This window comes from Protopterus annectens, chromosome 5.part0 (assembly GCF_019279795.1).
Source record: "Protopterus annectens isolate FY-2018-M chromosome 5.part0, PAN1.0, whole genome shotgun sequence".
Classification (NCBI taxonomy): Eukaryota; Metazoa; Chordata; order Ceratodontiformes; family Protopteridae; genus Protopterus; species Protopterus annectens.
The window spans coordinates 1486029336-1486047074 of NC_056735.1; the positions used below are offsets into that span (position 1 = coordinate 1486029336).

Consider the following 17739-nt stretch of genomic DNA (forward strand, 5'->3'; position numbering starts at 1 on the left):
TTTCTGGCAAATCACTGAGGACTAAAGTCATTAAATAATTTCATACACTGAGTTTCAGACTTTATGTCCTTCCGAAACTGTGTGCTAGCAAAAAACAAAACAAACACAAATAAATGTTATTCTAGCAACTTTCTAAATTAATAAAAACAGTGTTTAAAATCTTCTCCTTGATTTTGGGCCTTTGTCCCCTCGTTACTTTTGGCTTTGTCCAGATTTCTTGTACTTAGAGGTTTAGATGTATAGCTTTGTCCAGATTTCTTGCACTTAGAGGTTTGGAGGTATGCATCCATTAAATGCCAGAAGATCACTGGTTAAGCAGACATCCAGTCTTGATCATACTATCACACCTGGAAAAAGACATTTTGCTTGTAGGGGAAACAACTGAAAGGAATATCCCAACAAACTCCAGTCAAATGCGCTGCTTTTTGAATGGGATACAGGCAGATTAATTCTGCAAAAGAAAACATTTCATTTAAACAAAATATAAAAGAATGAGTGGGATTCACACACATATTCCACAATATGTAGCACACACAGGTGCCAAAATCAGCATTATGCAAACAGGTCCAGGCCACTAACAATTCGTATTCCCATACTGCTCTCCAGTCTAGTGTAGTGCACCTAAATATGCAGCAGAAAATATGTGCAAATGACAGCATAATGACATGCAAATTACTTAAGGAAGAAAATGAGGTCCAAATGCTATTACATGTAGGATATTGATGGTCACAGTCTTTCAGTTCTATACAGAGGATACTGCACAGCTGTGTTCTCCTGACTATAAAGGGCAAAGCATGCCAAAAATATTATTGCTGCCTGCAGCATGAATGCTCTTTAGTTACAGCAGCCATAAAACAGCAGCATACTGTAATCCTTGGCACTGCAGGTTCCTGCCAGTATCCACATGGAGCCAATCAGTGCCAAAGTAAATGGTAGCAGTAGACGTTGACTTGACACAGTTCCACAGTGCCAAAGTACACAGTAGCAGCAGAGGTTGACTTGGCACAATTTCATTGATAACATTCTTGGTGCATGGTTCATTTACATACCCTAAAGCATGCAGCTAGCTTCCCACAAGTGCTGTAACGTTTCATTTGGATGTTTAGTGTTTCTATCACAATACAGTGCTGCCTAGCTGTGCAAGGCTTGTGCAAATGAGAAGTGTCACCTGTATGAATCCCAGCCAATAAAGAAAGGTACAAATTCCATATCAAAAAAGACCAAACTGATGATTTGTAGACTGTTATAAGTAATACTAAGTTACTAAGTAAGTTACAAGTAGTGCTCAAAAGTTCATTTTTTTCCCTAGAAAAACTTGCAACAGAATATCAATAGTGTTGGCTCACAAAGATATAGGGCTACCTAATAGCGTTGTTAGATCACAGACTAGACAAATCTAAGGAAATTAAGCAAAACATTTATTTACACCTTACCATAAAATAAAATACAATAAAGCTAAGTCTTATTGTCTCTTAAAGTAACAGTAGAGACTTCATCAGAACAAACTAATAATGCAAATACCTTTGAATATATAGAGAACCTAATTAACAATTTACAATTAATAACCAAATCAATTCTTCTCTTAAAGGGATACAACCCCATAAAAAACATCTGTATAACCAAGTCTTTAAAAAACTGCATATAATAAAAATCTATTTTAAATATTAAAAAATATATGTATATAAGTTATAAACATACTTTAAAATCAATAAAAATTCTCTTTTTACAACCCAGGTTAATAAAAAAGTAATTAGCTTAAAATAACCCAAAATGTAATATGTAAAGAACAAGCACGTGTGTATTGCATGTTTGCCATCAATCCTTTAAATAAATAAATGAATGGATAAAGTAAATAAATAAAATTAATTATATGATGTTTCTGAAGAGACTTTACTGCATAAATATATATATGTGTGTGTGTGTGCGTGTGCCATAACAATTCCCTGGCTATTTCTTCCCACAATATTTACTTCCCTGGACCCCTGTCTAGCAGGGCGACTGATGTGATCCCCAGGGTGAATTTCCTATCTCCCATCCAAATGTCAAGGTTCCTTTTGAAGAGGGCCAAAGAGGCGCTCTGCTTGACATGTATGGGCAGTCCATTCCAGAGTCTGGGGAGTCTCTGGGTCACAAACCTATCCCTCCAGCATGTTTTGTTCATTGTGATGACAAGGTTTAGATCCCTGAAGCGTGTGGCTCTGACAGATTGGGATTTATTTAAGTGTAGCAGGTCCAGCAGCTCTGGGTTTGACATGGCCTTGTATGTTAAGCAGAGATCGCCTCTGAGTAGATGATATGCAAAAGAGTATAGCTGGAGTTTTTTTAGATGGTCAGCATATGGCATCTGCTTTAGGCCTGTGATTCTTTTAGTGAGGTATTTCTGCGGCCTTTCCAGTTTTTGCAGATGTCTTGAGAGGTACATACCAAACAGGGTGTTGTATTCTATAATGTGTCTAATGAGGGATGAGTACAGTGGGACAATGACCTCCTTTTTTCTGGATGAAAAGCCCTTACTGATGATGTATGCCACATAGAAGGATTTCCTGACTGTTGTGGCGATATGGTTATCAAAGGTGAGACCACTGTCCACCTATGTTCCTAAATCTCTTATCACACTTTCGGTGTTTAGTGTACTGCCACCTATGTGGTAATTCATGGGTACATGTTTTTTCCCAAAGGGGATAACTATACATTTCTTGGCACTGAGCTTGAGCCCATGGCTCAGGCACCAAGCATCTGTTTCTGTAAGGCCCTTCTGTAGAATATCCACATCATTTGAGGATTCAATAATGGCTCCCAGTTTGCAGTCAACTGCAAACTTTGCTAGCCAGAGTTCCTTAGTGTTGGCCTGTACTTCAGAGAAGTAGATGCCAAACAAGAGCGGTCCCAGGACTGAACCCTGAGGTACTCCACTTGTCACTTGTCTGGAGTTGGATTTGGAGGCGGCTACTTTTACAGTGTGGGTTCTGTCAGTAAGCCAGTTGGCAACCCATCGAGTGACGTAGGGATTAATGCCCAGCTTAGTAAGTTTATCTATGATTCCAGAGTGGAGGATGGTGTCAAAGGTCTTGGCGAGGTCCAGATAGGCTGTGTGGACCACCTTACCCTTGTCCACAGCTCTGGAGACTGATTCGAAGAAGTCAATCAGGTTCAGGAGACAAGATCAGCCCTTGACGAACCCAAACTGGGTGGGGTCCAGTGTTTGAAGGTTGCCATTGTCTTTGTTTATAAGTTCCATGATAATAAGTTCCATGGCCTTGCAGATCAGGCTCGTCACACTGATGGGGTGGTAGCTCCCAGGATCCACGGTGGATCCCCCTTGTATAGTGGGATAACTGTAGCTGTGCGCCACTCAGTGGGCATGAAGCCTGAGGTGAGGTTATGATTAAACACAACACTTAGGTGAGGTGCCAGTTCATTTTGAAGTTCATGTAGTACACAGCCCGGGATGTTGTCTGGTCCCATGGATGCTGTATTCCTAGCTTTGGAGAGTGTATTTTTTACCTGTGTGGCCGTTATTACCGGAATTTGGCAATCTCTCTGTATTGAGATGGGCCCTTTAGGGATGGGGGTTTGAAGCTGGCACTGAATCGATCTGCCAGGATATTGGCAATATCCTTGGGGTCAGTATATTTTATGCTATTCTGTATGTATGTATATATATATATATATATATATATATATATATATATATATATATATATATATATATATATACATACAGACATACACACACACACACACACACACAAAATGTATAATCCACGCATTAAATAAATAAATAAACAGATGAATATCAGATACCACTGTCCTTATAACTTAGCATCTCTTAATTTTAATACAAGTTTTATAGAAACATGTTTGCTTAAACCAGGAGGGGAACCTGCATTCAGTTTTAATTGTCAAAAAACCTCCCCATAGTCCAAGTGGGTCTCCCAATCACCTCCTCTTGGGTTCATAACTACCTTGTCCAATATAGCAAACCTGAATCCATTAAACCCATAACAAGGCATTATAAATATTTTTAATAGAAATATCATAATTGTGCTCGTATATTCTCTTTTTAAGGGCTTGTTCAGTCTTTCCAGTATAAAAGGAGGAACACTTGGAGCTTTTAGTAAAATACATCACTCCAGAAGTCAAACAGTTCATTTTCCAAAATTTTAAATTAAACTCATTAATAGTAAGTTGATCTACCTGTAAAATGTATGGGCATTGATTACAATGTCCACATTTCAAAGTACTACCCTTTACACTTTCATTATCCCCTTAACTACCTCTTTCAAAAATGTTTTTAAGATTTTTTGAGGTTCTCCTTACAAATCTTGGCTGATTACCCATGACTGAAAAAAATCAATGAGTTAGTCCTAAGTATTGTCTAATTCTTATCAACAATAGATCTAACTTCCTGATATTTATTATTATATATCAATATCATAGCTGTTTCATATTCAAAACTTCTTCTTCTTCTTTTGGCTGTTCCCGTCAGGGGTCGCCACAACAGATCAACTGTTTCCATTTCTTTTTGTCCTCTGCATCTTGCTCTGTTACATCAACCGCCTGCATGTCCTCTCTCACCACATCCATAAACCTTATCTTAGGCCTTCCTCTTTTCCTGTTACCTGGCAGCTTCATCCTTAGCATCTTTTTCCCAGTATACTCTGCATCCCTCCTCAGCACATGTCCAAACCAACATAATCTTGCCTCTCTGGCTTTGTCTCCAAACCTTCCAACCTGGGCTGACCCTCTAATATACTTATTCCTAATCCTGTCCATCCTTGTCACACCCAGTGCAAATCTTAACATCTTCAACTCTGCCACGTCAAGCTCTGACTCCTGCCTTTTTGTCAGTGCCACTGTCTCCAACCCATATAACATAGCTGGTCTCACTACCCTCTTGTAGACCTTCCCTTTCACTCTTACTGGCACTCGTCTGTCACAAATCACTCCTGACACTCTTCTCCACCCACTCCATCCTGCCTGTACTCTCTTCTTCACCTCTCTTCCACACTCACCATTACTCTGAACTGTTGATCCCAAGTACTTAAACTCATTCACCTTCGCCACCTCTACTCCCTGCATCCTCACCATTCCTCTGTCAAAACTGTTGTCCTTATTTTGTCTTGCAAAGTCTCCAAAACCAATTCCTAAAAGTGGTTTATATTTGGTCTCTCTTAACTTTACTACTTCACTATGTTCTTTGGAGAGCCTCTGTCATAAAACATAGTTTTTAGCTAACTCTTCAACAAATATTTCAGTGTCAGAAATCATTCTGGCCAACCTAACTGCCTGCCCCTTAACCAAAAGTCTCTTTTGTGCTAAAGGGTGTGAACTGGAGAAGTGCAGGTAGGTGTTATTAAAAGTAGGCTTTCTACAGAAGGCTGATCTGAAACCTCTTTCAGTCTTCATTAACTGCAGTGTCCAAATAATTTTCCCTCTCCTTGTGATTGTTAAAGGTGAAATGTAAAAATTGGTAGTACTGTGCAAAAATCAATAAACACCTTTACTAAATCTTCAGAGCCATTCCATAAAATAAATATACCATCTACAAACACAAATATACCCTGCAATAATTAAAAATTTCACTTTTAAGCATTTGCTTTGTTTCCCATGCATAACAAACTAAATTTGCATACACCAGGGCTCACACTCTTCCCATAGCAACTCTTGAAATTTGTTTGAAAAACTACCCTTCAAAAAATGTAATTGTTTTCTAAAACTATAAACATACACTCCTCAGTCAATTTAATCTCATTCGGATCTAAAATTTCCAACATCAACATGTCTTCATGAAAATATTCAATTCCTTTGCCAACTGGTATACAAGAAAACAAATCAATAAAGTCATCTGTTAAAAACCCAACTCCTATATCCCGTATATCTGGTTTAATCCAGCCACAAATCCAAGGAATCTTTTAATAAATTACTTCCTTTGGAAAAAATTGGTTTTACAAGTTTATCACTCATGACTGCTATGGGATTTGTTTTAGACCCATGTGCTGCTACAATGAGTCTAAAGGATGGCTCCCAAATATCATTGTGCACTTTTGGTATTTCAAATATAGTTTGAATAATAGGACTAGGCCTCTTTAAAAATTGATATAACTTAGGGGTAATCCTTCCTTCCAATTTTAAATCTTCCACTTGAAGATCTATCCTTCTGTATGCTCTATTAATTTTGTTCCTTGGCACAGATTCATAAGTTTTGTTATCTTGTAATAAATTCATCATTACTCCAGTACAATTGATAGAATCAAATTTTGCCATACTGCCTCCCTTGTCAAGTTTCACTAAGTGCATCGTCTTAGCTTGGGTAATAGCTCTCAACAAGTACCTTTCATTATTGATTAAATTGTGATAAATAAAAATTTCAATCCTGTCCAACTTGTTCAAATCCTCTATAATGTCATCCTCAAAACCTGAAATCTGGGGTGGAGACTAGGGTAACTAGTTTTTTAATATTAAAGAGAATGAAAGTGCTAAACCATTTCTGTTTTTTTTTCTTTATTCTCTAGTGGTTGGCAGTGGCTGCTCTTTTGTTAGTGCCTATGTTTGTTTGTGTTTTTGGTGTGAGAAAAGGACACAGAACTAAGACTGCTGTGTTATACTTCCTCAAAGAGGTAAAAAAAGTGAAATCAAGGTCACTTTATCAAATCCCTTTTCCTAGACTTATCCAAAGTTTTTGATACTGTATCCCACCCTTTCCTAACCTGACTATCACATTTAAGTATCGAGCACACCTCATTTCAATGGTTCCAATGTCACCTCAATCACATGACACAAGAGTAGTAAATGGCATAACTCCTACTCTTCCTTCTTACCTCTAAGTACAGGTATACTCCAAGGCTCGAAACTGGGTCCTTTCCCTTCCAGCATCTTCATCAATGAAATGTATAGGTACATGTGGTACACTCATCCAATATGTAGATAATTCTAAAGTAATTTTTTCTACAAACTCTTTTGGCTGCTTTCAAGCAATAATCTAAGAAAACTTTATTCATTTAGAAACACGGCTCAAACAATATCAGTCAGTACTACAATATGCTAAACAAACAAACAACAACAAAAACGAACAAAAAACAAAAAAAAATCCTCTTCCAGCATAAACTCCTTATGAACTATATCACATAACAGTCTTTGAACATGTACAGTGCAAACCAAATTGCATGGTGTCATTACTGATCAACAACTAAAGTTCAATCAGCTTCAACTACACCATCAACAAACTTGATTAAAACTTGGATTATATTAAAAAGCCAAACCTTACCTTACTGAAGATGCTCTCATAAGTGCTGCTCATTAACTCTTGCTACAAAGTTCGTTCTAACCAACAATAGCCAAATTTGCTGCACACCTTCAAAGCAGAACTTACCATTGCACTGCACTGAGAAAGTTAAAGTGGCTAGAATTGTCCCACCTACTGACCTATTCATAAATCAAAATAGCCTGTCTATTTTTACACAAACCACTTAAATGTACCAGCTGTATCAATCTGCTTCAAAAACACAATCCCTCTCCTGAAATCTAAGGTCACAAAGTGAGAACTTTGTGATCCCAAAATTCAGAAACTATCATATGGATGCTCTGTACTCAGATCAAGTAGAAAAAAAATGGAGTTCACTTCCCTCAAGACTCAACTTGAACCAATTTTTAAATGGTTCCAAAGCCTTCCTAAACAATGCCTATCATCGAAATGGACATGCCCATGTGTCCTTCCCCACTGAGTACATTACATTTTCTCATTTAATCTTTACCTCACTCTTAAGTACCAATCGTTTATGAATGCCAAGTCTTCTCTCCTACCCTGTCTTAAGCCTAAAACAAACAAACACACACACACACACACACACACACACACACACACACACACACACACACACACACACACACACACACACACACACACACACACACACACACACACACACACACACACACACACACACACACACACACTTCACTGTCTCTTTCATCTACTTTTCAGCCTTTATCTTTCTCTTTCTTCCACCCTTTGTTGTGATCCCCTCTCCACCTTAATTTCTATACATTTTCTACCATCAGCCCTTCATCTGGTCTTTTATTTCCACAGTGATTTTTCTACTAACACTTGTTCTCTCAATAGCTCACTTTCTTCTCCCCTACCCTCACCCTGATAATGCATTTCCTTTGTTAATTGTCCTTTTAACTTTCCTCACTGAATACACTCAACTTTTTCTTCTTAGCATATGCCTAAAACTCTCCTTTTATTCACTTGTATTTGTCTCACTTTTTCTCCAGTCACTGCACCAAAATGGTTTCACTTACATTTTTCCTAACATGCTCTGTTCAATTTACTGAATGTGACTAACATATTGTATTTTCTTCTATTTTTAATAATAAGAATACACTTTTCTTTTGCTTTATATTGAATAGCTTTCTAATGAAGCAATTTGTAATGGAGCCTTTCTCCCTGGGCCACTGCTGAAAAGGGCATTGTTAAGCAGTTTTTGTACCTTGGGACTATCATAATCAAAAAATACAAAGAAAGAAATAAAGAAGAATTACCATTCTCAAAGATTTAAAAGGTATTATGTGAATATTTCTTTAAAGTTCCAGAAAAACAGCTGCACTCTAATTAAGTAAATATTACACAGCACTCATATGACAGCAACAACCCACGGTGGTGGTGCTGCAGTAGCGTTGTTGCCTCACAGTAAGATGCTGTCCGGTTCGATTCTCAGCTAGAGCGTCATCTGCGTGGAGACATGCGTGAATGGGTGTACCTTCATTGAAGGTTGTGCGTCAGGCCTGGCAAGCCGGCACGTAAAAATCAACTGCTAATCATTAGCGGACCGGAGTTCCGCTGTGGCGACCCCTAACCAGGAAAAGCCGAAAGACACAAACAAACTCATATGACAGCAACACAAAACAAAAGTATTGTTGCAACAAATAAGGCACTCCCTTGCAATTAATCTACAGTGTGACTTCTGTTGGGCAAACTCATTTCACAGTTGTAAGCTTATTACTCATTCTGACATCCCAACACTGGGCCAGTAATCAAGGAGAATCAGTACTCACCACTAGCACCAGTGGGGGAAATACACTGGGAAGATGACACGTACACACACAGTTTTTCCAAATGCAGTCCCCTGCATCAAGTGCAATTTCCCTTAAAAGCACATAGAGACCACAGTCAGTCCGGGACTGGTTTCTACCTCTTTCTCTAGATCTCCAATAAGACTTCCCACTGGCACAGCTATAGGGTTGAGATCTCAGCTGAGTGGCCAAGCCAAGATCTCCAGCAAACTCTCTGTCCAACCAGTGCTTTGTGTTCCAGCCCAAGTAGCTCACACACACACACACACACACACACACACACACACACACACACACACACACACACACACACACACACACACACACACACACACACACACACACACACACACACACACACACACACACACACACACACATGGGAAAGGCTGGCACAGATTTACTAGCTATGCCCCCTTCTGCCCAGACTATAAGGTAGTTATTACTTCCACCAGCCACATCCTTATCAGCTACTTTAAGGCCCTTAACACAGGATGTCCAGTCTTACTGTGTAATGTTACTATCAATACAAATGGTAGTTTGACCAAGAGCAAAGCTATTAGGAGTGGCCCACAATGCCACCAAATATATATGCAAGTACTCTCAGAACTTAAATATGTCTCACAAATATCAGTCACAATGAAAGGTTTAAACATATTTAATAATAAATAATAAAAGAACAAGAAAATACTCAGTAAATAATCACAGTTACATCATTGTTCAAAATCACAGGAAATATTTAAAACAACATTGCAGGACAGTCTGAAATAAATAAAGAAAAAAAATCTAAGCTAAACGTCTCTATAGTCCTTACTGTATCTAACAGAAATTACTGTACCATAGTTAACTTACTTACAGAGCAAGAGATGTGGTGAGTGGATGTTCTTGTCAGGTCAAAGACAAAATACAAATTGCTCAATCACTCTCTCTCAGAGAGTTGTTATATTAATATCCCACCAAATATTACTGCTGGGATACTTACAAAATGACATAACTTTTTGTCATCTGACTTCAGTTCCCAGGCTCAAAAACAACAGCAGTTAGCATCTACCTGTGAAAATACGTAAACAAAGACTCTTCTTAGATCTAAGGGAGATCCTGGAAGTCATAAAACAATAAAACACTTTCCCATCTCAAGCCTAGTATTTCTCTTTCAAGTTAACACAGAGAGATCCCTAGTATAGACATCCTGTCTCTGGCTGTTAAAAAGTAATTTAAATGTTCAGCTATTTTTCTGAAATGAACTTCCTGTGTTCCGGTTTCCACTGTTAAAATATATACATCTAAACAGTTACAATAGTGTATATACATTTCTGTTCTAATCCAGCGGGTACACTGTGGATACATCTTTAAGCTCAGTACTGTACAAACCCTGTTCAACACACACTTCTGTACCAGCAGTTTGATATACACATAACATACAGTTCTAATACATTTGTAACACAAGTGTATGAATTATGTTGATATTCACAAATGACATATAATTATTTACAAAATTCCAGATAGCTGGACTGGCAGTATCTCCTTTCATGACACTCATCTTTGACTACTTGAGATAATCAGCACAAGTGATTTTCAAATAAAAACAAATATACATAACTTAAAATGCTTATTAGAAATGAAACAGTAAGGTTTTCCAACCACATATACAGCAACATGTGCAAACAAAACTATCTGGCTGTCATTCAACATGAGTCCAGCCACATAAGGGGAGGGACATTCTAAAACCAAAGAAATATACTGTACACATTCTTCCAGTGATGACTCTATAACTCTATGACCTCTAACCTAAATCTTTTTTAAACACCTTTATTGAATTATTACTTGTGACATACACAAACTTACATTTATATAATAGTAATCAAACCATTTTAACAAGTTCATGTTTACAAGCATTATATGTCACATGTACTGTTATGTATCACATAAGCTAAGCAACATTACATACATTATTCAGTTCTTGCCTTCTCTTAAACCTCATTCCTCCTCTAAAACATTTTTTCTGTGTGTACTGTTCCAACAATTTCCGTTTTTTCTGTATAATTTATTCCAACAATTCTGTAAGAATCCCACTTCCAGTTCTTTTATCTCTGCTGCAATAGTCAATATTTTAAGTGTAGTTGGTTTAGATTTTGCTTTTGCTTTCCATTTTCTAGAAATTGCTTTTTTTGGCTGCCACTACAATTAAATCTAACAAGTCTTTAGTACGTCTAGCAATTCAGATGCTGTATCCCAGCTCAAAAAGTAATTTCTTTAGTTAGACTCATTTGCTCACCCGTGTTTGTGACAGAGTACTCTCTAGGGAATTTTTACAAGTGTGCCAACTTATTTACTTTCCCAAAACATATGTGCCCAGTTATCTCTTTCTTTCCCATAACACCTCCAACATTTGCTATCTACCCGAGGAAAAATTCTTTGGAGTCTGCATGGGGTATAAAAGTATTGGTATAAAAGTATCTATGTAAACACATCCAAGCAAAAATCCTACTTTGTTGCATATTTGGTAACCATACTTGTATACTCACATTGTTTCTTTGAGAATTGCATATTTAATCCTTTTTCCCTATCTTTTCTGACCTCCTCTGATTGATTCCTGTATTTAACATGTAATATTTTATATGCCCAACTAATAATCCATTTTTTAAATAGCAGCTTCTGTTCTACATTCAACTAACAACTAAACCAGTGCAGAACTTTCATTTAGGACTCCCCTATTCCTTTCTCTTTGTTAATGCCCTGATATAAATCCCTGATAGGAAAGGCAATTGCTAGCCTGCAATCCAAACGTCTTTTTGGCCTCTTCCCTTTATATTACCTTTCCTTCTCTAATTATTTGTTCTCAATAACTAGGTAACTTGCCATCTTCCTCCAGTAAACTCCAGCCTCTTCTTGTCTATTTTCTGTACCCCTAATTGCAGTCATCCCTATCGGCAGAATCTCCTTTTTCCATTCCCATGTCAGTTTAGTTCTTAGTATATTTCTGCTACTTTATGAATATAACATTTTGTATGACTGTTGTTATTTTCCTCAAGGATATGTATCCAAAATCCCATTCTTTTCTTATTTCTTGAATTCCCCCTCCTCACTTCATTATCATGCTTTTCCACTTTGTACTGAAGTTTTCTGCTTGGGCGGCCATGGTGGTGCAGTGGTTAGCATTGTCGCCTCACAGCAAGAGGTTCTCCTGTTTGATCCTCGGCTGGGGTGCCTTCTGTGCGGAGTCTGCATGTCCTCCCTGTGGTTGTGTGGGTTTCCTCCGGGTGCTCCGGTTTCCTCCCACATCCCAAAGACATGCCGCAGGTTGATTGAACACTCTAAATTGGCCCTAGGTGTGAGTGTGTGTGTGCCTTCTGTGGAAGGTTGGGCTCCTGGCTGGCAACTCGACACTGTAAAACTCCACTGCCAATCATGAGCAGACAGGTGATCCGCTGTGGCGACCCCTAACCGGGAAAAAGCTGAAAGAAGAAGAAGAAGATTGAAGTTTTCTGCTTAGGTTATGTAGAAGAGCCATAACTGTGCAGTTTTAAAAATTCCCTTCAAACAAGGTAATCCAAACCTCCTTGTTCTATTGGGAGGATCAACGTATTCCACTTGACTCTTGTCCTCTTCCCCTCCCAAATAAAATTCTTCAACTCTTTATTAATTACTATCCACAACTTCACCTCTGGTTGATAAAAGTGTGCCTGGCCTGTGGATAAAACAAAAATGACTTAAAACATTTTACAACTTTTATCTTGTTATCCATATTGATAGGCAAGAGCTTCCAATTTCTCAACTTTTGATTATCTTTTGTTTAGTCTCTTCCCACATATCCTTCATTGCCATAAATAATTTTTAATCCATACTAGTAAATACTTAATTTTATTATGTCCCCATAAATATGGTATTGCTGGACCAATTCATGTATGTACATCATTTATAGCTATACCTTTTGCTTTATCTTCATTAATTTTATATCCTGAAAAAATCTGGAACTATCTTCACAACATTGAGATGCCCTTTTCTGGTTCCATCAGGTTCAAAATAATATCATCTGAAAATAAAGCCAACATGTCTTGAACACCATATATTTATACTTGAATTTGTCAGTCCCCTAAATACAACAAAAATAACAAAGGGGAAAGAAGACATCCCTGCCTGGCTCCTCTGTTCAAACACAACTTATTACAGTGGAACCCTCCCACTTTGATTTTTGCCTCTGATCTCTCATACACCCTTCTAATTAACCTCATTATGGTATCAGGAGATGCGGGCAGCCACGGTGGTGCAGTGGTTAGCATTGCCACCTCACAGCAACAGGTTCTCTGGTTCGATCCTCAGCTGGGGTGCCTTCTGTGTGGAGTCTGCATGTCCTCCCTGTGGTTGTGTGGGTTTCCTTCGGGTGCTCCGGTTTCCTCCCACATCCCAAAAACGTGCTGCAGGTGGATTGGAAACTCTAAATTGGCCCTAGGTGTGAGTGCTTGTGTGTGTGTGTGTGTGTCTGTGTGTGTGTGTGTGTGTGTGTGTGTGTGTGTGTGTGTGTGTGTGTGTGTGTGTGTGTGTGTGTGCCTTCCGTGGAAGGTTGGGCACCGGGCTGGCAACTCGACACTATAAAACCCCACTGCCAATCATGAGCGGACAGGTGATCTGCTGTGGTGACCCCTAACCGGGAAAAGCCGAAAGAAGATGGTATCAGGAAATGCAAATGCTTCCATTGTTCTACTCATAAAATCTCAGCTTACTCTATATCAAGACCTACCAATATCAGCGATATTTTCTTACATTCTGCTTCCCTTTGGATCATCACTGTTCTATTAATGTCAGCAAACATATGCCTCCCCTCCAAGAAACCACACTGTTCCATATCTATCAATTTTGGCATTGCCTTTGCTACTCAGTTAGCCATTATATACATAACACTTTATGATCATAGTTTAAAATTGAGATGGGCCTACACGAAGCTGGATCAGATGGGTCTTTACCATCTTTAGCTATATTACAGCCACCACAGTTTCCCCTCCTTTTAAAATATTGGCAAATAAAACCTTCCAGATCTGAATCACTTTCTTCCCTCCTAGCTTCCAAACTTCTACCAGAATACCATCTACTCCTGGAGACTTTCCTGTAGCTTGGTTATTCATCACCATTTTTACTCATCTCCTCCTATCTTAACCGCTAGTTGTTGAGCCTCATCTACCTCTAACCCTGGCATATTTCTTGATTTTCCAACTTGTCTGCTTTATACAAATTTTCATAAAACTTCCAAAATATCTCTAACACAGCTACAGGTTATTTTTTGTTATAGGCTTCCTAACTTTTGCAACAACCCTTTCTAATTTTTGGTGCCTACATTGTTGTGCCAAACATTTTTGTGCTCCAGAGTTATTATGAAAAAAACAAGAAAACAGTTGCATGCATATTATCTAGGTACTCTCTTGTTTTTTTCTTTAGCACTCTGCAACTGTGCCTCCTCTTATTCTGTGAGATTCCCCATAATTTGTAATACTGTAACATTTGTCACCCCTCTAAATAATTCTGATTACTTCTTACCTAGCTCTCTTTTTCTTTTACTTCTATCCTATTTTTAAATTCGACTTTCATTTTATCCTAATCACTAGCTATAACATCTGTAGTACTTTCACTTTTCCTTAATAAGCCCTAGATACTTTCCACTACCCATTTATTAAATTCCTCTCTTTTTAACAGGTAGTTGGGGAAGTGCCAGTGTCTTACCTTTACTACATTACCCTGTATTTTTATCTTACTAATTATTGCTGCATAATCTGAAATAGTTATTAGATATGTATCAAAGTTCTCAATTAAATGGGTGTGTTCCACTGAAATATAATTTCTGTCAAGTCTAGCCCAGTTATTGTACCTTAGGGAATAATATGTAAATTCTCTGAGTTCCTATGATTGAATTCATGCATTTAATACCAAATATTCTCAAACTTTTTTTTCAGAAATCTACCCTTTTTGTTATATTTTCCCTTCTAGGCCTCCCAGACTCATCCTCATTGTTACAAATCAAATTCCACACCCCAGGTATAAATAACCTGCTGAAAGCTGATTATTTCTCCCAATTTTTAAGCTCCAAAATAGTAGTTTTAGGTGGACTATAAACACATGCCAGCATAATCGTCATCCCTTGCCAATAGCCCCTTACTATTTCAAATCTGCCATTATTATTTTATTTTTCATCTTCTATCACTACTGGAACACTGCCCCCCATTAACGTTTGGTGTTTGGCAAGTTACTCCTTTATGCACTATTTTGTTATCACCAACATTGAAACCTATGTCACAATTTACAAGATTTTTTGTTTTAAGAAAAACCCTGAAATAAAAAAAGACATCCCCAAAACACCCCATAACCTGATAACTTAATACAAACACATATAACTATTTACATCTTCAAATAATGAGGTTTAACCCTCCTAATAGGAATATTTGTGCCAGATATAAAGCTGCTAACACAGGCCATAATTAACTTGAAATTGAGGTTACCTATACTAAGATGTATGTTATTGCCTGCGTTTCTACTTTCACTAATTAGTGTCTGTACTTTTTTTAATCTTTACTTCCCACACCCCGATGTGAAAACTACTAGTATACTTTCAGAAATCATTAACTTTTAGCCTTGAAGAAGACAGTGTTCTGTCTTTTATTGCCCCATCATCAGCTTGCCTCTATGGATAAGTTAGACAAAAAACAAAAATGCCCTCTGTTGCAGCCTGAAACAGAAGCTGAAACATTTATTCCTAAAGGAAACACTTTAGATTAAGCCAAGGGTCTTAACCCAGACTTTCACCTATGCAAAGGTAAGAGAAAATGGGTCTATATTAAATCAGCGAACGCTTAAAAAAAGTGAACGTTGATTTAGCGACCCCATGTAAGCAAAAGCTTACAATCCCGAACACTTAGAACAGTGATTTGTTTCCCAGGGAAAAAAATCGCTGTACCAAAAAAAGAAAAAAAAAAACAAAACTTTAAAACATTACATAAAGTGGGCCTGACGTGTGGGGCTGTGCCCCCACCCCCCTACTTAAATATACCAACTCCGAGATCGCACTACAGTGACAAAAATGGCAAAATAATTAAGGTGGCCAAGCAATTTCTTTCCCAGGGAAAGAGTTTGCTTATATGCCATTTTGGTATTTTGCCATTTTGTGCTTTCAAGTTTGATCAAGATGCATTCGAAAGAATGCGTCTTCGATCATATAATAGGGAACCAAGAAAACATATCAGCTCTGCATATATTATGATCTGTGTACTTTTACACCTCATCCGCCACCCCAACCAACATACTTTTGTCTAGCTTTTATTGTCTTCTTGCTCTGTGATGCCAACATTTCTTAATAACAAAAAAGAAGAAGGAAAGAGAAAAGGAAGATAAAAAAGCCATAGTTTTACTTTAATAAATTTATCACATACAAGAGCAGCTAAAATAATTTGCTATAAACTATACAATTTATATTGTAAACAGTTTTGTAGAAATACTGTTAAGAAAACAAATTATTTTACTTACAGTTATCTTTTTCTTCTTTTTCCCTCCCCTCAGAGTCCTTCCAAACAATAATGCCATGCAGTGAAGCAAATGCTTTTCAGGTCCTCATAAATAAGTCAACAAAAGTCCACTCGCATTGTTATACAACTATATTTCACAAATGCAGTACTTTGCAGTCTCACATTTATTCACTAAGTTCCTTGTTGCTGGTCTTTTTCCTGTTCATCTCCATCTCCCAACCCCAGATTCGGTTTAATTCCACAGCACTCCTGATTCTTCTGGTCGACTCCTGTGTGTTTCTCTGTCTTTCAAGCATCTTCCTTTGAAACAGTGGAAAAGGTTTCACTGGCAAAGTGTTTCCATGTGCAGTATTATCAGAAGAATGAGAAGCACAGTCTCCTTCTACTTGATGGCTCATTTTTTGTTGGATAAACTTTTGCATTTCCTCCTTAGCCTGTTCTACATGAAAAATTACTTTGATCCTCCAGCAGAAATATTCTGAAGACAGCTGGATACAGCACCTAGAATCTCACACATGCCTCTCAACATTACATGATTACTGGAATAAATTTGTTTCCTTTCTGCCTGGTATACAATGAATAATAATTTTCCACAAACACTCTACTGTCTCCAACTTTTCATACGTTACCCTTTTGCCACAGTTTTGTCAGGACCAACTATTTCTGCTGGTAGGTTTGCATTTTTACTAATAAAGGTATTGGCTGTTTTCTCATGGCCAGATTTGGAGAATACACACAGTGTACCCATTCAATTAACAGTTCCTGCTTTGGCGTACCAGTCTGGTTGCTTATGATGCCTTCATAAAATTAATATAGCCTGTTCCTTCTGGTTTCTCTAGGACAGCAGAAATCTCAGATTTTCTCTAAATGCTCTGTCATCTAATTCTATCAGTTTTTGAAACATCTCTTCTTGCGCAGTCTCATACTCAGCCTTTTCTTCATTTTGACCTCTAATTTTTGCAGGTTTATTGGCTCATCTGAATATCTGTTTAAAGCTTCTTACATTTTTCCACCCTTTTTTGAGTTGATATACTCCTTCAGGGTTTCATTTACTTTAATCTGCTCTGAGCACATTTGACTTATTTTTTCCTCTAGATTACTGGAAGCCTGTACCAAAGCTGGAGTTTGAACTGCTTTTTGCTGAACAGCTGTAGGATTC

The 17739-nt window shown here is 37.8% G+C and overlaps 1 protein-coding gene across 1 annotated transcript in view; it reads right to left on the reverse strand.

Annotated features, from left to right (window-relative positions):
- The window catches only part of GAB2 (GRB2 associated binding protein 2), a 1426812-nt gene that overhangs the window by 179581 nt on the left and 1229492 nt on the right, over positions 1 to 17739 (reverse strand). The gene's annotated exons all lie outside the window — the stretch shown is intronic.